Raw genomic sequence first — 22,275 nt, 5'->3', positions numbered from 1 at the left:
AGGACCACAATAAAAACACAATAAAAGCTGAACAGGGTTCCATGGTGTAATGGTTAGCACTCTGGACTTTGACCCCAGGAGCTTCCACCACCAGACACCACTAGCTCCACCACCAGACGACAGCAGCATCACTACCACACCTCAGGAGCTTCCACCACCAGACACCACTAGCTCCACCACCAGACCCCAGCAGCATCACCACCAGACCCCAGCAGCATCACCACCAGACCCCAGGAGCTTCCACCACCAGACCCCAGGAATTTCCATCACCAGACCCAAGGAGCTTCCATCACCTGACCCCAGGAGCTTCCATCACCAGACCCCAGGAGCTTCCACCACCAGACCCCACTAGCTGCACCACCAGACCCCAGCAGCATCACCACCACACCTCAGGAGCTTCCACCACCAGACCCCAACAACAACTCAACAACCTCAACAACCTCAACAACCCGGCTCACCTGGAGCCACCCAGAGACCCGGCTCACCGTCCGAACCAGGGGACCCGCTTTTAAGTCCCTACCCCCCTCCCCCCCACTGTGTGGCGGAGTCACATCCTGGTTATACAGCAGAGTGGCGCAGCGGAAGCGTGCTGGGCCCATAACCCAGAGGTCGATGGATCGAAACCATCCTCTGCTACTTAAGAGATCCTCTCATACATGAGATGTGAGAGATTAACTGAAATCTATCCAGAGCTTTTTGGAAACAAGAAAGTGGATGTATGATCTATGAACATACTGCACTGACTGTTGATGAAAATGCATTTAATCAAAATGAGGATGAAAATATGTCTCAACCTAATAAAGTAAAACCAACCATTTTAAAATAAAGTAAAACCAACCATTTTAAAATAAAGACTCTAAATTGTCTATTTCTGAAGATTCACACACACACACACACACACACACACACACACACACACACACACACACACACACACACACACACACACACACACACACACACACACACACACACACACACACACACACACACACACACACACACACACACATACACACAGCTGACACGTTTTTGTGGCCGAGTGGTTAAGGCGATGGACTAGAAATCCATTGGGGATTCCCCGCGCAGGTTCGAATCCTGCCAACAACGAGTAATGTTTGAATGTGCAAGACGACTGCCTAATTTGCAGTTATTAATCATATCCAGTACTGTCTTTCAAAAGTAATCAGTTGGCTTCCCTTGTGGTACATTTTGTATTTTCTACCCAGCATGGTAATACCGATGGATGATTTTTAATTTTACCGCACCAGGACAACTTATATGAAATCACACATTTATTTCTAACATGAATGATTTGAAGATAGGATTTTTTTTTCGTTACGCCCGCCATTTTCAAAGCATGCAAGTTTCCGTAGTGTAGTGGTTATCACGTTCGCCTAACACGCGAAAGGTCCCCTGTTCGAAACTGGGCGGAAACATGTATTACTGCAATAATATTATTTGGACTTGGAAAACCCCTCTAATCCTCTTCTTGGTGCTCGGCACAGGAAGGTCGACCATCTCTTTCTCGCATTGGGTCTTATGCAGAAATGAATTTCGTTGCAGTTCCACAACTGATTAAAAGCCAGTCATTCCTCATTTACCTAATCTTTCAAATGTCCAACTTTACAGGAAAAAAAGAAACATATTACAGAGATTTTTTACAGGATCTTTTCGTCATGCCCGCCTTTTTCAAAACATGTAAGTCACTAGCTCCACCACCAAACCCCAGCAGCATTAACACCAGACCCCACTAGCTCCACCACCAGACCCCAGGAGCTTCCAACACCAGACCCCACTAGCTCCACCACCATACCCCAGCAGCATCACCACCAGACCCCAGGAGCTTCCACCACCAGACCCCAGGAGCTTCCACCACCAGACCTCAGGAGCTTCCACCACCAGACCCCAGGAGCTTCCACCAGACCCCAGCAGCATCACCACCAGACCCCACTAGCTCCACCACCAGACCAAAGCAGCATTACCACCAGACCCCATCCACCACCAGACCCTACTAGCTCCACCACCAGGCCCCAGCAGCATTACCACCAGACCCCATCCACCACAAGACCCCACTAGCTCCACCACCAGACCCCAGCAGCATCACCACCAGACCCCATCCACCACCAGACCCTACTAGCTCCACCACCAGACCCCAGGAGCTTCCAACACCAGACCCCACTAGCTCCACCACCGGACCCCAGCAGCATCAGCACCAGACCCCAGGAGCTTCCACCACCAGACCCCAGGAGCTTCCACCACCAGACCCCAGGAGCTTCCACCACCAGACCCCAGGAGCTTCCACCACCAGACCTCAGGAGCTTCCACCACCAGACCCCAGGAGCTTCCACCACCAGACCCCAGCAGCATCAGCACCAGACCCCAGCAGCATCACCACCAGAACCCAGGAGCTTCCACCACCACACCCCAGGAGCTTCCATCACCAGACCCCAGGAGCTTCCACCACCACACCTCAGGAGCTTCCACCACCAAACCCTAACAACAACTAAACAACCTCAAAAACCCGGCTCACCTGGAGCCACCCAAAGACCCGGCTCACCGTCCGAACCCGGGGACCCGCTTTTAAGCCCCCCACCAACCGGCCACTGGAGTGAAAGAGCCAGCCCTTGGGCCTGGAGGACCAGGGCCCTGGTACCATAAACACCCAGACGCTCCTAGCACCATGGACAGCACTCTGTCAGATGCTCAAGCGCATATTGTTTTTTACTCATGTTCTGGTTTCAGGACCACAATAAAAACACAATAAAAGCTGAACAGGGTTCCATGGTGTAATGGTTAGCACTCTGGACTTTGACCCCAGGAGCTTCCACCACCAGACACCACTAGCTCCACCACCAGACGACAGCAGCATCACCACCACACCTCAGGAGCTTCCACCACCAGACACCACTAGCTCCACCACCAGACCCCAGCAGCATCACCACCAGACCCCAGCAGCATCACCACCAGACCCCAGGAGCTTCCACCACCAGACCCCAGGAATTTCCATCACCAGACCCAAGGAGCTTCCATCACCTGACCCCAGGAGCTTCCATCACGAGACCCCAGGAGCTTCCACCACCAGACCCCACTAGCTGCACCACCAGACCCCAGCAGCATCACCACCAGAACCCAGGAGCTTCCACCACCACACCCCAGGAGCTTCCATCACCAGACCCCAGGAGCTTCCACCACCAGACCCCTCTAGCTGCACCACCAGACCCCAGCAGCATCACCACCACACCTCAGGAGCTTCCACCACCAAACCCTAACAACAACTCAACAACCTCAAAAACCCGGCTCACCTGGAGCCACCCAAAGACCCGGCTCACCGTCCGAACCCGGGGACCCGCTTTTAAGCCCCCCACCGACCGGCCACTGGAGTGAAAGAGCCAGCCCTTGGGCCTGGAGGACCAGGGCCCTGGTACCATAAACACCCAGACGCTCCTAGCACCATGGACAGCACTCTGTCAGATGCTCAAGCGCATATTGTTTTTTACTCATGTTCTGGTTTCAGGACCACAATAAAAACACAATAAAAGCTGAACAGGGTTCCATGGTGTAATGGTTAGCACTCTGGACTTTGACCCCAGGAGCTTCCACCACCAGACACCACTAGCTCCACCACCAGACGACAGCAGCATCACTACCACACCTCAGGAGCTTCCACCACCAGACACCACTAGCTCCACCACCAGACCCCAGCAGCATCACCACCAGACCCCAGCAGCATCACCACCAGACCCCAGGAGCTTCCACCACCAGACCCCAGGAATTTCCATCACCAGACCCAAGGAGCTTCCATCACCTGACCCCAGGAGCTTCCATCACCAGACCCCAGGAGCTTCCACCACCAGACCCCACTAGCTGCACCACCAGACCCCAGCAGCATCACCACCCCACCTCAGGAGCTTCCACCACCAGACCCCAAAAACAACTCAACAACCTCAACAACCCGGCTCACCTGGAGCCACCCAGAGACCCGGCTCACCGTCCGAACCAGGGGACCCGCTTTTAAGTCCCCTACCCCCCTCCCCCCCACTGTGTGGCGGAGTCACATCCTGGTTATACAGCAGAGTGGCGCAGCGGAAGCGTGCTGGGCCCATAACCCAGAGGTCGATGGATCGAAACCATCCTCTGCTACTTAAGAGATCCTCTCATACATGAGATGTGAGAGATTAACTGAAATCTATCCAGAGCTTTTTGGAAACAAGAAAGTGGATGTATGATCTATGAACATACTGCACTGACTGTTGATAAAAATGCATTTAATCAAAATGAGGATGAAAATATGTCTCAACCTAATAAAGTAAAACCAACCATTTTAAAATAAAGTAAAACCAACCATTTTAAAATAAAGACTCTAAATTGTCTATTTCTGAAGATTCACACACACACACACACACACACACACACACACACACATACACACAGCTGACAGGTTGTTGTGGCCGAGTGGTTAAGGCGATGGACTAGAAATCCATTGGGGATACCCCGCGCAGGTTCGAATCCTGCCAACAACGAGTAATGTTTGAATGTGCAAGACGACTGCCTAATTTGCAGTTATTAATCATATCCAGTACTGTCTTTCAAAAGTAATCAGTTGGCTTGCCTTGTGGTACATTTTGTATTTTCTACCCAGCATGGTAATACCGATGGATGATTTTTAATTTTACCGCACCAGGACAACTTATATGAAATCACACATTTATTTCTAACATGAATGATTTGAAGATAGGATTTTTTTTTCGTTACGCCCGCCATTTTCAAAGCATGCAAGTTTCCGTAGTGTAGTGGTTATCACGTTCGCCTAACACGCGAAAGGTCCCCTGTTCGAAACTGGGCGGAAACATGTATTACTGCAATAATATTATTTGGACTTGGAAAACCCCTCTAATCCTCTTCTTGGTGCTCGGCACAGGAAGGTCGACCATCTCTTTCTCGCATTGGGTCTTATGCAGAAATTAATTTCGTTGCAGTTCCACAACTGATTAAAAGCCAGTCATTCCTCATTTACCTAATCTTTCAAATGTCCAACTTTACAGGAAAAAAAGAAACATATTACAGAGATTTTTTACAGGATCTTTTCGTCATGCCCGCCTATTTCAAAACATGTAAGTCACTAGCTCCACCACCAAACCCCAGCAGCATTAACACCAGACCCCACTAGCTCCACCACCAGACCCCAGGAGCTTCCAACACCAGACCCCACTAGCTCCACCACCATACCCCAGCAGCATCACCACCAGACCCCAGGAGCTTCCACCACCAGACCCCAGGAGCTTCCACCACCAGACCTCAGGAGCTTCCACCACCAGACCCCAGGAGCTTCCACCAGACCCCAGCAGCATCACCACCAGACCCCACTAGCTCCACCACCAGACCCCAGCAGCATTACCACCAGACCCCATCCACCACCAGACCCTACTAGCTCCACCACCAGACCCCAGCAGCATTACCACCAGACCCCATCCACCACAAGACCCCACTAGCTCCACCACCAGACCCCAGCAGCATCACCACCAGACCCCATCCACCACCAGACCCTACTAGCTCCACCACCAGACCCCAGGAGCTTCCAACACCAGACCCCACTAGCTCCACCACCGGACCCCAGCAGCATCAGCACCAGACCCCAGGAGCTTCCACCACCAGACCCCAGGAGCTTCCACCACCAGACCCCAGGAGCTTCCACCACCAGACCTCAGGAGCTTCCACCACCAGACCCCAGGAGCTTCCACCACCAGACCCCAGCAGCATCAGCACCAGACCCCAGCAGCATCACCACCAGAACCCAGGAGCTTCCACCACCACACCCCAGGAGCTTCCATCACCAGACCCCAGGAGCTTCCACCACCAGACCCCTCTAGCTGCACCACCAGACCCCAGCAGCATCACCACCACACCTCAGGAGCTTCCACCACCAAACCCTAACAACAACTCAACAACCTCAAAAACCCGGCTCACCTGGAGCCACCCAAAGACCCGGCTCACCGTCCGAACCCGGGGACCCGCTTTTAAGCCCCCCACCGACCGGCCACTGGAGTGAAAGAGCCAGCCCTTGGGCCTGGAGGACCAGGGCCCTGGTACCATAAACACCCAGACGCTCCTAGCACCATGGACAGCACTCTGTCAGATGCTCAAGCGCATATTGTTTTTTACTCATGTTCTGGTTTCAGGACCACAATAAAAACACAATAAAAGCTGAACAGGGTTCCATGGTGTAATGGTTAGCACTCTGGACTTTGACCCCAGGAGCTTCCACCACCAGACACCACTAGCTCCACCACCAGACGACAGCAGCATCACCACCACACCTCAGGAGCTTCCACCACCAGACACCACTAGCTCCACCACCAGACCCCAGCAGCATCACCACCAGACCCCAGCAGCATCACCACCAGACCCCAGGAGCTTCCACCACCAGACCCCAGGAATTTCCATCACCAGACCCAAGGAGCTTCCATCACCTGACCCCAGGAGCTTCCATCACCAGACCCCAGGAGCTTCCACCACCAGACCCCACTAGCTGCACCACCAGACCCCAGCAGCATCACCACCACACCTCAGGAGCTTCCACCACCAGACCCCAACAACAACTCAACAACCTCAACAACCCGGCTCACCTGGAGCCACCCAGAGACCCGGCTCACCGTCCGAACCAGGGGACCCGCTTTTAAGTCCCCTACCCCCCTCCCCCCCACTGTGTGGCGGAGTCACATCCTGGTTATACAGCAGAGTGGCGCAGCGGAAGCGTGCTGGGCCCATAACCCAGAGGTCGATGGATCGAAACCATCCTCTGCTACTTAAGAGATCCTCTCATACATGAGATGTGAGAGATTAACTGAAATCTATCCAGAGCTTTTTGGAAACAAGAAAGTGGATGTATGATCTATGAACTATGAACATACTGGCTGTTGATGCTGGCTGTTGATGAAAATGCATTTAATCAAAATGAGGATGAAAATATGTCTCAACCTAATAAAGTAAAACCAACCATTTTAAAATAAAGTAAAACCAACCATTTTAAAATAAAGACTCTAAATTGTCTATTTCTGAAGATTCACACACACACACACACACATACACACAGGTGACAGGTTGTTGTGGCCGAGTGGTTAAGGCGATGGACTAGAAATCCATTGGGGATTCCCCGCGCAGGTTCGAATCCTGCCAACAACGAGTAATGTTTGAATGTGCAAGACGACTGCCTAATTTGCTGTTATTAATCATATCCAGTACTGTCTTTCAAAAGTAATCAGTTGGCTTCCCTTGTGGTACATTTTGTATTTTCTACCCAGCATGGTAATACCGATGGATGATTTTTAATTTTACCGCACCAGGACAACTTATATGAAATCACACATTTATTTCTAACATGAATGATTTGAAGATAGGATTTTTTTTTCGTTACGCCCGCCATTTTCAAAGCATGCAAGTTTTCGTAGTGTAGTGGTTATCACGTTCGCCTAACACGCGAAAGGTCCCCTGTTCGAAACTGGGCGGAAACATGTATTACTGCAATAATATTATTTGGACTTGGAAAACCCCTCTAATCCTCTTCTTGGTGCTCGGCACAGGAAGGTCGACCATCTCTTTCTCGCATTGGGTCTTATGCAGAAATGAATTTCGTTGCAGTTCCACAACTGATTAAAAGCCAGTCATTCCTCATTTACCTAATCTTTCAAATGTCCAACTTTACAGGAAAAAAAGAAACATATTACAGAGATTTTTTACAGGATCTTTTCGTCATGCCCGCCTTTTTCAAAACATGTAAGTCACTAGCTCCACCACCAAACCCCAGCAGCATTAACACCAGACCCCACTAGCTCCACCACCAGACCCCAGGAGCTTCCAACACCAGACCCCACTAGCTCCACCACCATACCCCAGCAGCATCACCACCAGACCCCAGGAGCTTCCACCACCAGACCCCAGGCGCTTCCACCACCAGACCTCAGGAGCTTCCACCACCAGACCCCAGGAGCTTCCACCAGACCCCAGCAGCATCACCACCAGACCCCACTAGCTCCACCACCAGACCCCAGCAGCATTACCACCAGACCCCATCCACCACCAGACCCTACTAGCTCCACCACCAGACCCCAGCAGCATTACCACCAGACCCCATCCACCACAAGACCCCACTAGCTCCACCACCAGACCCCAGCAGCATCACCACCAGACCCCATCCACCACCAGACCCTACTAGCTCCACCACCAGACCCCAGGAGCTTCCAACACCAGACCCCACTAGCTCCACCACCGGACCCCAGCAGCATCAGAACCAGACCCCAGGAGCTTCCACCACCAGACCCCAGGAGCTTCCACCACCAGACCCCAGGAGCTTCCACCACCAGACCCCAGGAGCTTCCACCACCAGACCTCAGGAGCTTCCACCACCAGACCCCAGGAGCTTCCACCACCAGACCCCAGCAGCATCAGCACCAGACCCCAGCAGCATCACCACCAGAACCCAGGAGCTTCCACCACCACACCCCAGGAGCTTCCATCACCAGACCCGAGGAGCTTCCACCACCAGACCCCTCTAGCTGCACCACCAGACCCCAGCAGCATCACCACCACACCTCAGGAGCTTCCACCACCAAACCCTAACAACAACTCAACAACCTCAAAAACCCGGCTCACCTGGAGCCACCCAAAGACCCGGCTCACCGGCCGAACCCGGGGACCCGCTTTTAAGCCCCCCACCGACCGGCCACTGGAGTGAAAGAGCCAGCCCTTGGGCCTGGAGGACCAGGGCCCTGGTACCATAAACACCCAGACGCTCCTAGCACCATGGACAGCACTCTGTCAGATGCTCAAGCGCATATTGTTTTTTACTCATGTTCTGGTTTCAGGACCACAATAAAAACACAATAAAAGCTGAACAGGGTTCCATGGTGTAATGGTTAGCACTCTGGACTTTGACCCCAGGAGCTTCCACCACCAGACACCACTAGCTCCACCACCAGACGACAGCAGCATCACCACCACACCTCAGGAGCTTCCACCACCAGACACCACTAGCTCCACCACCAGACGACAGCAGCATCACCACCAGACCCCAGGAGCTTCCACCACAAGACCCCAGGAATTTCCATCACCAGACCCAAGGTGCTTCCATCACCTGACCCCAGGAGCTTCCATCACCAGACCCCAGGAGCTTCCACCACCAGACCCCACTAGCTGCACCACCAGACCCCAGCAGCATCACCACCACACCTCAGGAGCTTCCACCACCAGACCCCAACAACAACTCAACGACCTCAACAACCCGGCTCACCTGGAGCCACCCAGAGACCCGGCTCACCGTCCGAACCAGGGGACCCGCTTTTAAGTCCCCTCCCCCCCTCCCCCCCACTGTGTGGCGGAGTCACATCCTGGTTATACAGCAGAGTGGCGCAGCGGAAGCGTGCTGGGCCCATAACCCAGAGGTCGATGGATCGAAACCATCCTCTGCTACTTAAGAGATCCTCTCATACATGAGATGTGAGAGATTAACTGAAATCTATCCAGAGCTATTTGGAAACAAGAAAGTGGATGTATGATCTATGAACTGACTGTTGATGAAAATGCATTTAATCAAAATGAGGATGAAAATATGTCTCAACCTAATAAAGTAAAACCAACCATTTTAAAGTAAAACCAACCATTTTAAAATAAAGACTCTAAATTGTCTATTTCTGAAGATTCACACACACACACACACACACACACACACACACACACACACACACACACACACACACACACACACACACACACACATACACACAGCTGACAGGTTGTTGTGGCCGAGTGGTTAAGGCGATGGACTAGAAATCCATTGGGGATTCCCCGCGCAGGTTCGAATCCTGCCAACAACGAGTAATGTTTGAATGTGCAAGACGACTGCCTAATTTGCAGTTATTAATCATATCCAGTACTGTCTTTCAAAAGTAATCAGTTGGCTTCCCTTGTGGTACATTTTGTATTTTCTACCCAGCATGGTAATACCGATGGATGATTTTTAATTTTACCGCACCAGGACAACTTATATGAAATCACACATTTATTTCTAACATGAATGATTTGAAGATAGGATTTTTTTTTCGCTACGCCCGCCATTTTCAAAGCATGCAAGTTTTCGTAGTGTAGTGGTTATCACGTTCGCCTAACACGCGAAAGGTCCCCTGTTCGAAACTGGGCGGAAACATGTATTACTGCAATAATATTATTTGGACTTGGAAAACCCCTCTAATCCTCTTCTTGGTGCTCGGCACAGGAAGGTCGACCATCTCTTTCTCGCATTGGATCTTATGCAGAAATGAATTTCGTTGCAGTTCCACAACTGATTAAAAGCCAGTCATTCCCCATTTACCTAATCTTTCAAATGTCCAACTTTACAGGAAAAAAAGAAACATATTACAGAGATTTTTTACAGGATCTTTTCGTCATGCCCGCCTTTTTCAAAACATGTAAGTCACTAGCTCCACCACCAAACCCCAGCAGCATTAACACCAGACCCCACTAGCTCCACCACCAGACCCCAGGAGCTTCCAACACCAGACCCCACTAGCTCCACCACCATACCCCAGCAGCATTAACACCAGACCCCAGGAGCTTCCACCACCAGACCCCAGGAGCTTCCACCACCAGACCTCAGGAGCTTCCACCACCAGACCCCAGGAGCTTCCACCAGACCCCAGCAGCATCACCACCAGACCCCACTAGCTCCACCACCAGACCCCAGCAGCATTACCACCAGACCCCATCCACCACCAGACCCTACTAGCTCCACCACCAGACCCCAGCAGCATTACCACCAGACCCCATCCACCACCAGACCCTACTAGCTCCACCACCAGACCCCAGCAGCATTACCACCAGACCCCATCCACCACAAGACCCCACTAGCTCCACCACCAGACCCCAGCAGCATCACCACCAGACCCCATCCACCACCAGACCCTACTAGCTCCACCACCAGACCCCAGGAGCTTCCAACACCAGACCCCACTAGCTCCACCACCAGACCCCAGCAGCATCAGCACCAGACCCCAGGAGCTTCCACCACCAGACCCCAGGAGCTTCCACCACCAGACCCCAGGAGCTTCCACCACCAGACCTCAGGAGCTTCCACCACCAGACCCCAGGAGCTTCCACCACCAGACCCCAGCAGCATCAGCACCAGACCCCAGCAGCATCACCACCAGAACCCAGGAGCTTCCACCACCACACCCCAGGAGCTTCCATCACCAGACCCCAGGAGCTTCCACCACCAGACCCCTCTAGCTGCACCACCAGACCCCAGGAGCATCACCACCACACCTCAGGAGCTTCCACCACCAAACCCTAACAACAACTCAACAACCTCAAAAACCCGGCTCACCTGGAGCCACCCAAAGACCCGGCTCACCGTCCGAAACCGGGGACCCGCTTTTAAGCCCCCCACCGACCGGCCACTGGAGTGAAAGAGCCAGCCCTTGGGCCTGGAGGACCAGGGCCCTGGTACCATAAACACCCAGACGCTCCTAGCACCATGGACAGCACTCTGTCAGATGCTCAAGTGCATATTGTTTTTTACTCATGTTCTGGTTTCAGGACCACAATAAAAACACAATAAAAGCTGAACAGGGTTCCATGGTGTAATGGTTAGCACTCTGGACTTTGACCCCAGGAGCTTCCACCACCAGACACCACTAGCTCCACCACCAGACGACAGCAGCATCACCACCACACCTCAGGAGCTTCCACCACCAGACACCACTAGCTCCACCACCAGACCCCAGCAGCATCACCACCAGACCCCAGCAGCATCACCACCAGACCCCAGGAGCTTCCACCACCAGACCCCAGGAATTTCCATCACCAGACCCAAGGAGCTTCCATCACCTGACCCCAGGAGCTTCCATCACCAGACCCCAGGAGCTTCCACCACCAGACCCCACTAGCTGCACCATCAGACCCCAGCAGCATCACCACCACACCTCAGGAGCTTCCACCACCAGACCCTGACAACAACTCAACAACCTCAACAACCCGGCTCACCTGGAGCCACCCAGAGACCCGGCTCACCGTCCGAACCAGGGGACCCGCTTTTAAGTCCCCTCCCCCCCTCCCCCCCACTGTGTGGCGGAGTCACATCCTGGTTATACAGCAGAGTGGCGCAGCGGAAGCGTGCTGGGCCCATAACCCAGAGGTCGATGGATCGAAACCATCCTCTGCTACTTAAGAGATCCTCTCATACATGAGATGTGAGAGATTAACTGAAATCTATCCAGAGCTTTTTGGAAACAAGAAAGTGGATGTATGATCTATGAACATACTGCACTGACTGTTGATGAAAATGCATTTAATCAAAATGAGGATGAAAATATGTCTCAACCTAATAAAGTAAAACCAACCATTTTAAAATAAAGTAAAACCAACCATTTTAAAATAAAGACTCTAAATTGTCTATTTCTGAAGATTCACACACACACACACACACACACACACACACACATACACACAGCTGACAGGTTGTTGTGGCCGAGTGGTTAAGGCGATGGACTAGAAATCCATTGGGGATTCCCCGCGCAGGTTGGAATCCTGCCAACAATGAGTAATGTTTGAATGTGCAAGACGACTGCCTAATTTGCAGTTATTAATCATATCCAGTACTGTCTTTCAAAAGTAATCAGTTGGCTTCCCTTGTGGTACATTTTGTATTTTGTACCCAGCATGGTAATACCGATGGATGATTTTTAATTTTACCGCACCAGGACAACTTATATGAAATCACACATTTATTTCTAACATGAATGATTTGAAGATAGGATTTTTTTTTCGTTACGCCCGCCATTTTCAAAGCATGCAAGTTTCCGTAGTGTAGTGGTTATCACGTTCGCCTAACACGCGAAAGGTCCCCTGTTCGAAACTGGGCGGAAACATGTATTACTGCAATAATATTATTTGGACTTGGAAAACCCCTCTAATCCTCTTCTTGGTGCTCGGCACAGGAAGGTCGACCATCTCTTTCTCGCATTGGGTCTTATGCAGAAATGAATTTCGTTGCAGTTCCACAACTGATTAAAAGCCAGTCATTCCTCATTTACCTAATCTTTCAAATGTCCAACTTTACAGGAAAAAAAGAAACATATTACAGAGATTTTTTACAGGATCTTTTCGTCATGCCCGCCTTTTTCAAAACATGTAAGTCACTAGCTCCACCACCAAACCCCAGCAGCATTAACACCAGACCCCACTAGCTCCACCACCAGACCCCAGGAGCTTCCAACACCAGACCCCACTAGCTCCACCACCATACCCCAGCAGCATCACCACCAGACCCCAGGAGCTTCCACCACCAGACCCCAGGAGCTTCCACCACCAGACCTCAGGAGCTTCCACCAGACCCCAGCAGCATCACCACCAGACCCCACTAGCTCCACCACCAGACCCCAGCAGCATTACCACCAGACCCCATCCACCACCAGACCCTACTAGCTCCACCACCAGACCCCAGCAGCATTACCACCAGACCCCATCCACCACAAGACCCCACTAGCTCCACCACCAGACCCCAGCAGCATCACCACCAGACCCCATCCACCACCAGACCCTACTAGCTCCACCACCAGACCCCAGGAGCTTCCAACACCAGACCCCACTAGCTCCACCACCGGACCCCAGCAGCATCAGCACCAGACCCCACTAGCTCCACCACCGGACCCCAGCAGCATCAGCACCAGACCCCAGGAGCTTCCACCACCAGACCCCAGGAGCTTCCACCACCAGACCTCAGGAGCTTCCACCACCAGACCCCAGGAGCTTCCACCACCAGACCCCAGCAGCATCAGCACCAGACCCCAGCAGCATCACCACCAGAACCCAGGAGCTTCCACCACCACACCCCAGGAGCTTCCATCACCAGACCCCAGGAGCTTCCACCACCAGACCCCTCTAGCTGCACCACCAGACCCCAGCAGCATCACCACCACACCTCAGGAGCTTCCACCACCAAACCCTAACAACAACTCAACAACCTCAAAAACCCGGCTCACCTGGAGCCACCCAAAGACCCGGCTCACCGTCCGAACCCGGGGACCCGCTTTTAAGCCCCCCACCGACCGGCCACTGGAGTGAAAGAGCCAGCCCTTGGGCCTGGAGGACCAGGGCCCTGGTACCATAAACACCCAGACGCTCCTAGCACCATGGACAGCACTCTGTCAGATGCTCAAGCGCATATTGTTTTTTACTCATGTTCTGGTTTCAGGACCACAATAAAAACACAATAAAAGCTGAACAGGGTTCCATGGTGTAATGGTTAGCACTCTGGACTTTGACCCCAGGAGCTTCCACCACCAGACACCACTAGCTCCACCACCAGACGACAGCAGCATCACCACCACACCTCAGGAGCTTCCACCACCAGACACCACTAGCTCCACCACCAGACCCCAGCAGCATCACCACCAGACCCCAGCAGCATCACCACCAGACCCCAGGAGCTTCCACCACCAGACCCCAGGAATTTCCATCACCAGACCCAAGGAGCTTCCATCACCTGACCCCAGGAGCTTCCATCACCAGACCCCAGGAGCTTCCACCACCAGACCCCACTAGCTGCACCACCAGACCCCAGCAGCATCACCACCACACCTCAGGAGCTTCCACCACCAGACCCCAACAACAACTCAACAACCTCAACAACCCGGCTCACCTGGAGCCACCCAGAGACCCGGCTCACCGTCCGAACCAGGGGACCCGCATTTAAGTCCCCTACCCCCCTCCCCCCCACTGTGTGGCGGAGTCACATCCTGGTTATACAGCAGAGTGGCGCAGCGGAAGCGTGCTGGGCCCATAACCCAGAGGTCGATGGATCGAAACCATCCTCTGCTACTTAAGAGATCCTCTCATACATGAGATGTGAGAGATTAACTGAAATCTATCCAGAGCTTTTTGGAAACAAGAAAGTGGATGTATGATCTATGAACATACTGGCTGTTGATGCTGAATGTTGATGAAAATGCTGTTGATGAAAATGCATTTAATCAAAATGAGGATGAAAATATGTCTCAACCTAATAAAGTAAAACCAACCATTTTAAAATAAAGTAAAACCAACCATTTTAAAATAAAGACTCTAAATTGTCTATTTCTGAAGATTCACACACACACACACACACACACATACACACAGGTGACAGGTTGTTGTGGCCGAGTGGTTAAGGCGATGGACTAGAAATCCATTGGGGATTCCCCGCGCAGGTTCGAATCCTGCCAACAACGAGTAATGTTTGAATGTGCAAGACGACTGCCTAATTTGCAGTTATTAATCATATCCAGTACTGTCTTTCAAAAGTAATCAGTTGGCTTCCCTTGTGGTACATTTTGTATTTTCTACCCAGCATGGTAATACTGATGGATGATTTTTAATTTTACCGCACCAGGACAACTTATATGAAATCACACATTTATTTCTAACATGAATGATTTGAAGATAGGATTTTTTTTTCATTACGCCCGCCATTTTCAAAGCATGCAAGTTTTCGTAGTGTAGTGGTTATGAAGTTTGCCTAACACGCGAAAGGTCCCCTGTTCGAAACTGGGCGGAAACATGTATTACTGCAATAGTATTATTTGGACTTGGAAAACCCCTCTAATCCTCTTCTTGGTGCTCGGCACAGGAAGGTCGACCATCTCTTTCTCGCATTGGGTCTTATGCAGAAATGAATTTCGTTGCAGTTCCACAACTGATTAAAAGCCAGTCATTCCTCATTTACCTAATCTTTCAAATGTCCAACTTTACAGGAAAAAAAGAAACATATTACAGAGATTTTTTACAGGATCTTTTCGTCATGCCCGCCTTTTTCAAAACATGTAAGTCACTAGCTCCACCACCAAACCCCAGCAGCATTAACACCAGACCCCACTAGCTCCACCACCAGACCCCAGGAGCTTCCAACACCAGACCCCACTAGCTCCACCACCATACCCCAGCAGCATCACCACCAGACCCCAGGAGCTTCCACCACCAGACCCCAGGAGCTTCCACCACCAGACCTCAGGAGCTTCCACCACCAGACCCCAGGAGCTTCCACCAGACCCCAGCAGCATCACCACCAGACCCCACTAGCTCCACCACCAGACCCCAGCAGCATTACCACCAGACCCCATCCACCACCAGACCCTACTAGCTCCACCACCAGACCCCAGCAGCATTACCACCAGACCCCATCCACCACAAGACCCCACTAGCTCCACCACCAGACCCCAGCAGCATCACCACCAGACCCCATCCACCACCAGACCCTACTAGCTCCACCACCAGACCCCAGGAGCTTCCAACACCAGACCCAACTAGCTCCACCACCGGACCCCAGCAGCATCAGAACCAGACCCCAGGAGCTTCCACCACCAGACCCCATGAGCTTCCACCACCAGACCCCAGGAGCTTCCACCACCAGACCCCAGGAGCTTCCACCACCAGACCTCAGGAGCTTCCACCACCAGACCCCAGGAGCTTCCACCACCAGACCCCAGCAGCATCAGCACCAGACCCCAGCAGCATCACCACCAGAACCCAGGAGCTTCCACCACCACACCCCAGGAGCTTCCATCACCAGACCCGAGGAGCTTCCACCACCAGACCCCTCTAGCTGCACCACCAGACCCCAGCAGCATCACCACCACACCTCAGGAGCTTCCACCACCAAACCCTAACAACAACTCAATAACCTCAAAAACCCGGCTCACCTGGAGCCACCCAAAGACCCGGCTCACCGGCCGAACCCGGGGACCCGCTTTTAAGCCCCCCACCGACCGGCCACTGGAGTGAAAGAGCCAGCCCTTGGGCCTGGAGGACCAGGGCCCTGGTACCATAAACACCCAGACGCTCCTAGCACCATGGACAGCACTCTGTCAGATGCTCAAGCGCATATTGTTTTTTACTCATGTTCTGGTTTCAGGACCACAATAAAAACACAATAAAAGCTGAACAGGGTTCCATGGTGTAATGGTTAGCACTCTGGACTTTGACCCCAGGAGCTTCCACCACCAGACACCACTAGCTCCACCACCAGACGACAGCAGCATCCCCACCACACCTCAGGAGCTTCCACCACCAGACACCACTAGCTCCACCACCAGACGACAGCAGCATCACCACCAGACCCCAGGAGCTTCCACCACAAGACCCCAGGAATTTCCATCACCAGACCCAAGGTGCTTCCATCACCTGACCCCAGGAGCTTCCATCACCAGACCCCAGGAGCTTCCACCACCAGACCCCACTAGCTGCACCACCAGACCCCAGCAGCATCACCACCACACCTCAGGAGCTTCCACCACCAGACCCCAACAACAACTCAACGACCTCAACAACCCGGCTCACCTGGAGCCACCCAGAGACCCGGCTCACCGTCCGAACCAGGGGACCCGCTTTTAAGTCCCCTCCCCCCCTCCCCCCCACTGTGTGGCGGAGTCACATCCTGGTTATACAGCAGAGTGGCGCAGCGGAAGCGTGCTGGGCCCATAACCCAGAGGTCGATGGATCGAAACCATCCTCTGCTACTTAAGAGATCCTCTCATACATGAGATGTGAGAGATTAACTGAAATCTATCCAGAGCTATTTGGAAACAAGAAAGTGGATGTATGATCTATGAACATACTGCACTGACTGTTGATGAAAATGCATTTAATCAAAATGAGGATGAAAATATGTCTCAACCTAATAAAGTAAAACCAACCATTTTAAAATAAAGTAAAACCAACCATTTTAAAATAAAGACTCTAAATTGTCTATTTCTGAAGATTCACACACACACACACACACATACACACAGCTGACAGGTTGTTGTGGCCGAGTGGTTAAGGCGATGGACTAGAAATCCATTGGGGATTCCCCGCGCAGGTTCGAATCCTGCCAACAACGAGTAATGTTTGAATGTGCAAGACGACTGCCTAATTTGCAGTTATTAATCATATCCAGTACTGTCTTTCAAAAGTAATCAGTTGGCTTCCCTTGTGGTACATTTTGTATTTTCTACCCAGCATGGTAATACCGATGGATGATTTTTAATTTTACCGCACCAGGACAACTTATATGAAATCACACATTTATTTCTAACATGAATGATTTGAAGATAGGATTTTTTTTTCGTTACGCCCGCCATTTTCAAAGCATGCAAGTTTTCGTAGTGTAGTGGTTATCACGTTCGCCTAACACGCGAAAGGTCCCCTGTTCGAAACTGGGCGGAAACATGTATTACTGCAATAATATTATTTGGACTTGGAAAACCCCTCTAATCCTCTTCTTGGTGCTCGGCACAGGAAGGTCGACCATCTCTTTCTCGCATTGGGTCTTATGCAGAAATGAATTTCGTTGCAGTTCCACAACTGATTAAAAGCCAGTCATTCCTCATTTACCTAATCTTTCAAATGTCCAACTTTACAGGAAAAAAAGAAACATATTACAGAGATTTTTTACAGGATCTTTTCGTCATGCCCGCCTTTTTCAAAACATGTAAGTCACTAGCTCCACCACCAAACCCCAGCAGCATTAACACCAGACCCCACTAGCTCCACCACCAGACCCCAGGAGCTTCCAACACCAGACCCCACTAGCTCCACCACCATACCCCAGCAGCATCACCACCAGACCCCAGGAGCTTCCACCACCAGACCCCAGGAGCTTCCACCACCAGACCTCAGGAGCTTCCACCACCAGACCCCAGGAGCTTCCACCAGACCCCAGCAGCATCACCACCAGACCCCACTAGCTCCACCACCAGACCCCAGCAGCATTACCACCAGACCCCATCCACCACCAGACCCTACTAGCTCCACCACCAGACCCCAGCAGCATTACCACCAGACCCCATCCACCACAAGACCCCACTAGCTCCACCACCAGACCCCAGCAGCATCACCACCAGACCCCATCCACCACCAGACCCTACTAGCTCCACCACCAGACCCCAGGAGCTTCCAACACCAGACCCAACTAGCTCCACCACCGGACCCCAGCAGCATCAGAACCAGACCCCAGGAGCTTCCACCACCAGACCCCATGAGCTTCCACCACCAGACCCCAGGAGCTTCCACCACCAGACCCCAGGAGCTTCCACCACCAGACCTCAGGAGCTTCCACCACCAGACCCCAGGAGCTTCCACCACCAGACCCCAGCAGCATCAGCACCAGACCCCAGCAGCATCACCACCAGAACCCAGGAGCTTCCACCACCACACCCCAGGAGCTTCCATCACCAGACCCGAGGAGCTTCCACCACCAGACCCCTCTAGCTGCACCACCAGACCCCAGCAGCATCACCACCACACCTCAGGAGCTTCCACCACCAAACCCTAACAACAACTCAACAACCTCAAAAACCCGGCTCACCTGGAGCCACCCAAAGACCCGGCTCACCGGCCGAACCCGGGGACCCGCTTTTAAGCCCCCCACCGACCGGCCACTGGAGTGAAAGAGCCAGCCCTTGGGCCTGGAGGACCAGGGCCCTGGTACCATAAACACCCAGACGCTCCTAGCACCATGGACAGCACTCTGTCAGATGCTCAAGCGCATATTGTTTTTTACTCATGTTCTGGTTTCAGGACCACAATAAAAACACAATAAAAGCTGAACAGGGTTCCATGGTGTAATGGTTAGCACTCTGGACTTTGACCCCAGGAGCTTCCACCACCAGACACCACTAGCTCCACCACCAGACGACAGCAGCATCACCACCACACCTCAGGAGCTTCCACCACCAGACACCACTAGCTCCACCACCAGACGACAGCAGCATCACCACCAGACCCCAGGAGCTTCCACCACAAGACCCCAGGAATTTCCATCACCAGACCCAAGGTGCTTCCATCACCTGACCCCAGGAGCTTCCATCACCAGACCCCAGGAGCTTCCACCACCAGACCCCACTAGCTGCACCACCAGACCCCAGCAGCATCACCACCACACCTCAGGAGCTTCCACCACCAGACCCCAACAACAACTCAACGACCTCAACAACCCGGCTCACCTGGAGCCACCCAGAGACCCGGCTCACCGTCCGAACCAGGGGACCCGCTTTTAAGTCCCCTCCCCCCCTCCCCCCCACTGTGTGGCGGAGTCACATCCTGGTTATACAGCAGAGTGGCGCAGCGGAAGCGTGCTGGGCCCATAACCCAGAGGTCGATGGATCGAAACCATCCTCTGCTACTTAAGAGATCCTCTCATACATGAGATGTGAGAGATTAACTGAAATCTATCCAGAGCTATTTGGAAACAAGAAAGTGGATGTATGATCTATGAACATACTGCACTGACTGTTGATGAAAATGCATTTAATCAAAATGAGGATGAAAATATGTCTCAACCTAATAAAGTAAAACCAACCATTTTAAAATAAAGTAAAACCAACCATTTTAAAATAAAGACTCTAAATTGTCTATTTCTGAAGATTCACACACACACACACACACATACACACAGCTGACAGGTTGTTGTGGCCGAGTGGTTAAGGCGATGGACTAGAAATCCATTGGGGATTCCCCGCGCAGGTTCGAATCCTGCCAACAACGAGTAATATTTGAATGTGCAAGACGACTGCCTAATTTGCAGTTATTAATCATATCCAGTACTGTCTTTCAAAAGTAATCAGTTGGCTTCCCTTGTGGTACATTTTGTATTTTCTACCCAGCATGGTAATACCGATGGATGATTTTTAATTTTACCGCACCAGGACAACTTATATGAAATCACACATTTATTTCTAACATAAATGATTTGAAGATAGGATTTTTTTTTCGTTACGCCCGCCATTTTCAAAGCATGCAAGTTTTCGTAGTGTAGTGGTTATCACGTTCGCCTAACACGCGAAAGGTCCCCTGTTCGAAACTGGGCGGAAACATGTATTACTGCAATAATATTATTTGGACTTGGAAAACCCCTCTAATCCTCTTCTTGGTGCTCGGCACAGGAAGGTCGACCATCTCTTTCTCGCATTGGGTCTTATGCAGAAATGAATTTCGTTGCAGTTCCACAACTGATTAAAAGCCAGTCATTCCTCATTTACCTAATCTTTCAAATGTCCAACTTTACAGGAAAAAAAGAAACATATTACAGAGATTTTTTACAGGATCTTTTCGTCATGCCCGCCTTTTTCAAAACATGTAAGTCACTAGCTCCACCACCAAACCCCAGCAGCATTAACACCAGACCCCACTAGCTCCACCACCAGACCCCAGGAGCTTCCAACACCAGACCCCACTAGCTCCACCACCATACCCCAGCAGCATCACCACCAGACCCCAGGAGCTTCCACCACCAGACCCCAGGAGCTTCCACCACCAGACCTCAGGAGCTTCCACCACCAGACCCCAGGAGCTTCCACCAGACCCCAGCAGCATCACCACCAGACCCCACTAGCTCCACCACCAGACCCCAGCAGCATTACCACCAGACCCCATCCACCACCAGACCCTACTAGCTCCACCACCAGACCCCAGCAGCATTACCACCAGACCCCATCCACCACAAGACCCCACTAGCTCCACCACCAGACCCCAGCAGCATCACCACCAGACCCCATCCACCACCAGACCCTACTAGCTCCACCACCAGACCCCAGGAGCTTCCAACACCAGACCCCAGGAGCTTCCACCACCAGACCCCAGGAGCTTCCACCACCAGACCCCAGGAGCTTCCACCACCAGACCCCAGGAGCTTCCACCACCAGACCCCAGGAGCTTCCACCACCAGACCTCAGGAGCTTCCACCACCAGACCCCAGGAGCTTCCACCACCAGACCCCAGCAGCATCAGCACCAGACCCCAGCAGCATCACCACCAGAACCCAGGAGCTTCCACCACCACACCCCAGGAGCTTCCATCACCAGACCCCAGGAGCTTCCACCACCAGACCCCTCTAGCTGCACCACCAGACCCCAGCAGCATCACCACCACACCTCAGGAGCTTCCACCACCAAACCCTAACAACAACTCAACAACCTCAAAAACCCGGCTCACCTGGAGCCACCCAAAGACCCGGCTCACCGGCCGAACCCGGGGACCCGCTTTTAAGCCCCCCACCGACCGGCCACTGGAGTGAAAGAGCCAGCCCTTGGGCCTGGAGGACCAGGGCCCTGGTACCATAAACACCCAGACGCTCCTAGCACCATGGACAGCACTCTGTCAGATGCTCAAGCGCATATTGTTTTTTACTCATGTTCTGGTTTCAGGACCACAATAAAAACACAATAAAAGCTGAACAGGGTTCCATGGTGTAATGGTTAGCACTCTGGACTTTGA

General features: G+C 52.2%; 13 non-coding genes across 13 annotated transcripts; all 13 read left to right on the top strand.

Moving 5' to 3' along the window:
• The first annotated feature begins 1,366 nt into the window (after positions 1–1,366).
• Positions 1,367–1,439, top strand: trnav-aac (transfer RNA valine (anticodon AAC)). Its single transcript has one exon. It is a non-coding gene; the product is annotated as a tRNA-Val (tRNA).
• Positions 1,440–4,441: 3,002 nt separating this feature from the next.
• Positions 4,442–4,523, top strand: trnas-aga (transfer RNA serine (anticodon AGA)). Its single transcript has one exon. It is a non-coding gene; the product is annotated as a tRNA-Ser (tRNA).
• Positions 4,524–4,779: 256 nt separating this feature from the next.
• On the top strand, positions 4,780–4,852 carry trnav-aac (transfer RNA valine (anticodon AAC)). The gene has a single exon. It is a non-coding gene; the product is annotated as a tRNA-Val (tRNA).
• A 2,248-nt stretch (positions 4,853–7,100) lies between these two features.
• trnas-aga (transfer RNA serine (anticodon AGA)) lies at positions 7,101–7,182 on the top strand. Its single transcript has one exon. It is a non-coding gene; the product is annotated as a tRNA-Ser (tRNA).
• Positions 7,183–7,438: 256 nt separating this feature from the next.
• trnav-aac (transfer RNA valine (anticodon AAC)) lies at positions 7,439–7,511 on the top strand. Its single transcript has one exon. It is a non-coding gene; the product is annotated as a tRNA-Val (tRNA).
• Positions 7,512–9,787: 2,276 nt separating this feature from the next.
• trnas-aga (transfer RNA serine (anticodon AGA)) lies at positions 9,788–9,869 on the top strand. The gene has a single exon. It is a non-coding gene; the product is annotated as a tRNA-Ser (tRNA).
• Positions 9,870–10,125: 256 nt separating this feature from the next.
• Positions 10,126–10,198, top strand: trnav-aac (transfer RNA valine (anticodon AAC)). Its single transcript has one exon. It is a non-coding gene; the product is annotated as a tRNA-Val (tRNA).
• Positions 10,199–12,844: 2,646 nt separating this feature from the next.
• Positions 12,845–12,917, top strand: trnav-aac (transfer RNA valine (anticodon AAC)). Its single transcript has one exon. It is a non-coding gene; the product is annotated as a tRNA-Val (tRNA).
• Positions 12,918–15,175: 2,258 nt separating this feature from the next.
• Positions 15,176–15,257, top strand: trnas-aga (transfer RNA serine (anticodon AGA)). Its single transcript has one exon. It is a non-coding gene; the product is annotated as a tRNA-Ser (tRNA).
• Positions 15,258–17,820: 2,563 nt separating this feature from the next.
• On the top strand, positions 17,821–17,902 carry trnas-aga (transfer RNA serine (anticodon AGA)). The gene has a single exon. It is a non-coding gene; the product is annotated as a tRNA-Ser (tRNA).
• Positions 17,903–18,158: 256 nt separating this feature from the next.
• Positions 18,159–18,231, top strand: trnav-aac (transfer RNA valine (anticodon AAC)). Its single transcript has one exon. It is a non-coding gene; the product is annotated as a tRNA-Val (tRNA).
• A 2,234-nt stretch (positions 18,232–20,465) lies between these two features.
• trnas-aga (transfer RNA serine (anticodon AGA)) lies at positions 20,466–20,547 on the top strand. Its single transcript has one exon. It is a non-coding gene; the product is annotated as a tRNA-Ser (tRNA).
• A 256-nt stretch (positions 20,548–20,803) lies between these two features.
• Positions 20,804–20,876, top strand: trnav-aac (transfer RNA valine (anticodon AAC)). The gene has a single exon. It is a non-coding gene; the product is annotated as a tRNA-Val (tRNA).
• Positions 20,877–22,275: the final 1,399 nt, after the last annotated feature.

Source organism: Cololabis saira, unplaced genomic scaffold (assembly GCF_033807715.1).
Source record: "Cololabis saira isolate AMF1-May2022 unplaced genomic scaffold, fColSai1.1 scf035, whole genome shotgun sequence".
Taxonomy (NCBI): domain Eukaryota; kingdom Metazoa; phylum Chordata; class Actinopteri; order Beloniformes; family Belonidae; genus Cololabis; species Cololabis saira.
This window is presented reverse-complemented; position numbering and strand designations above follow the sequence as displayed.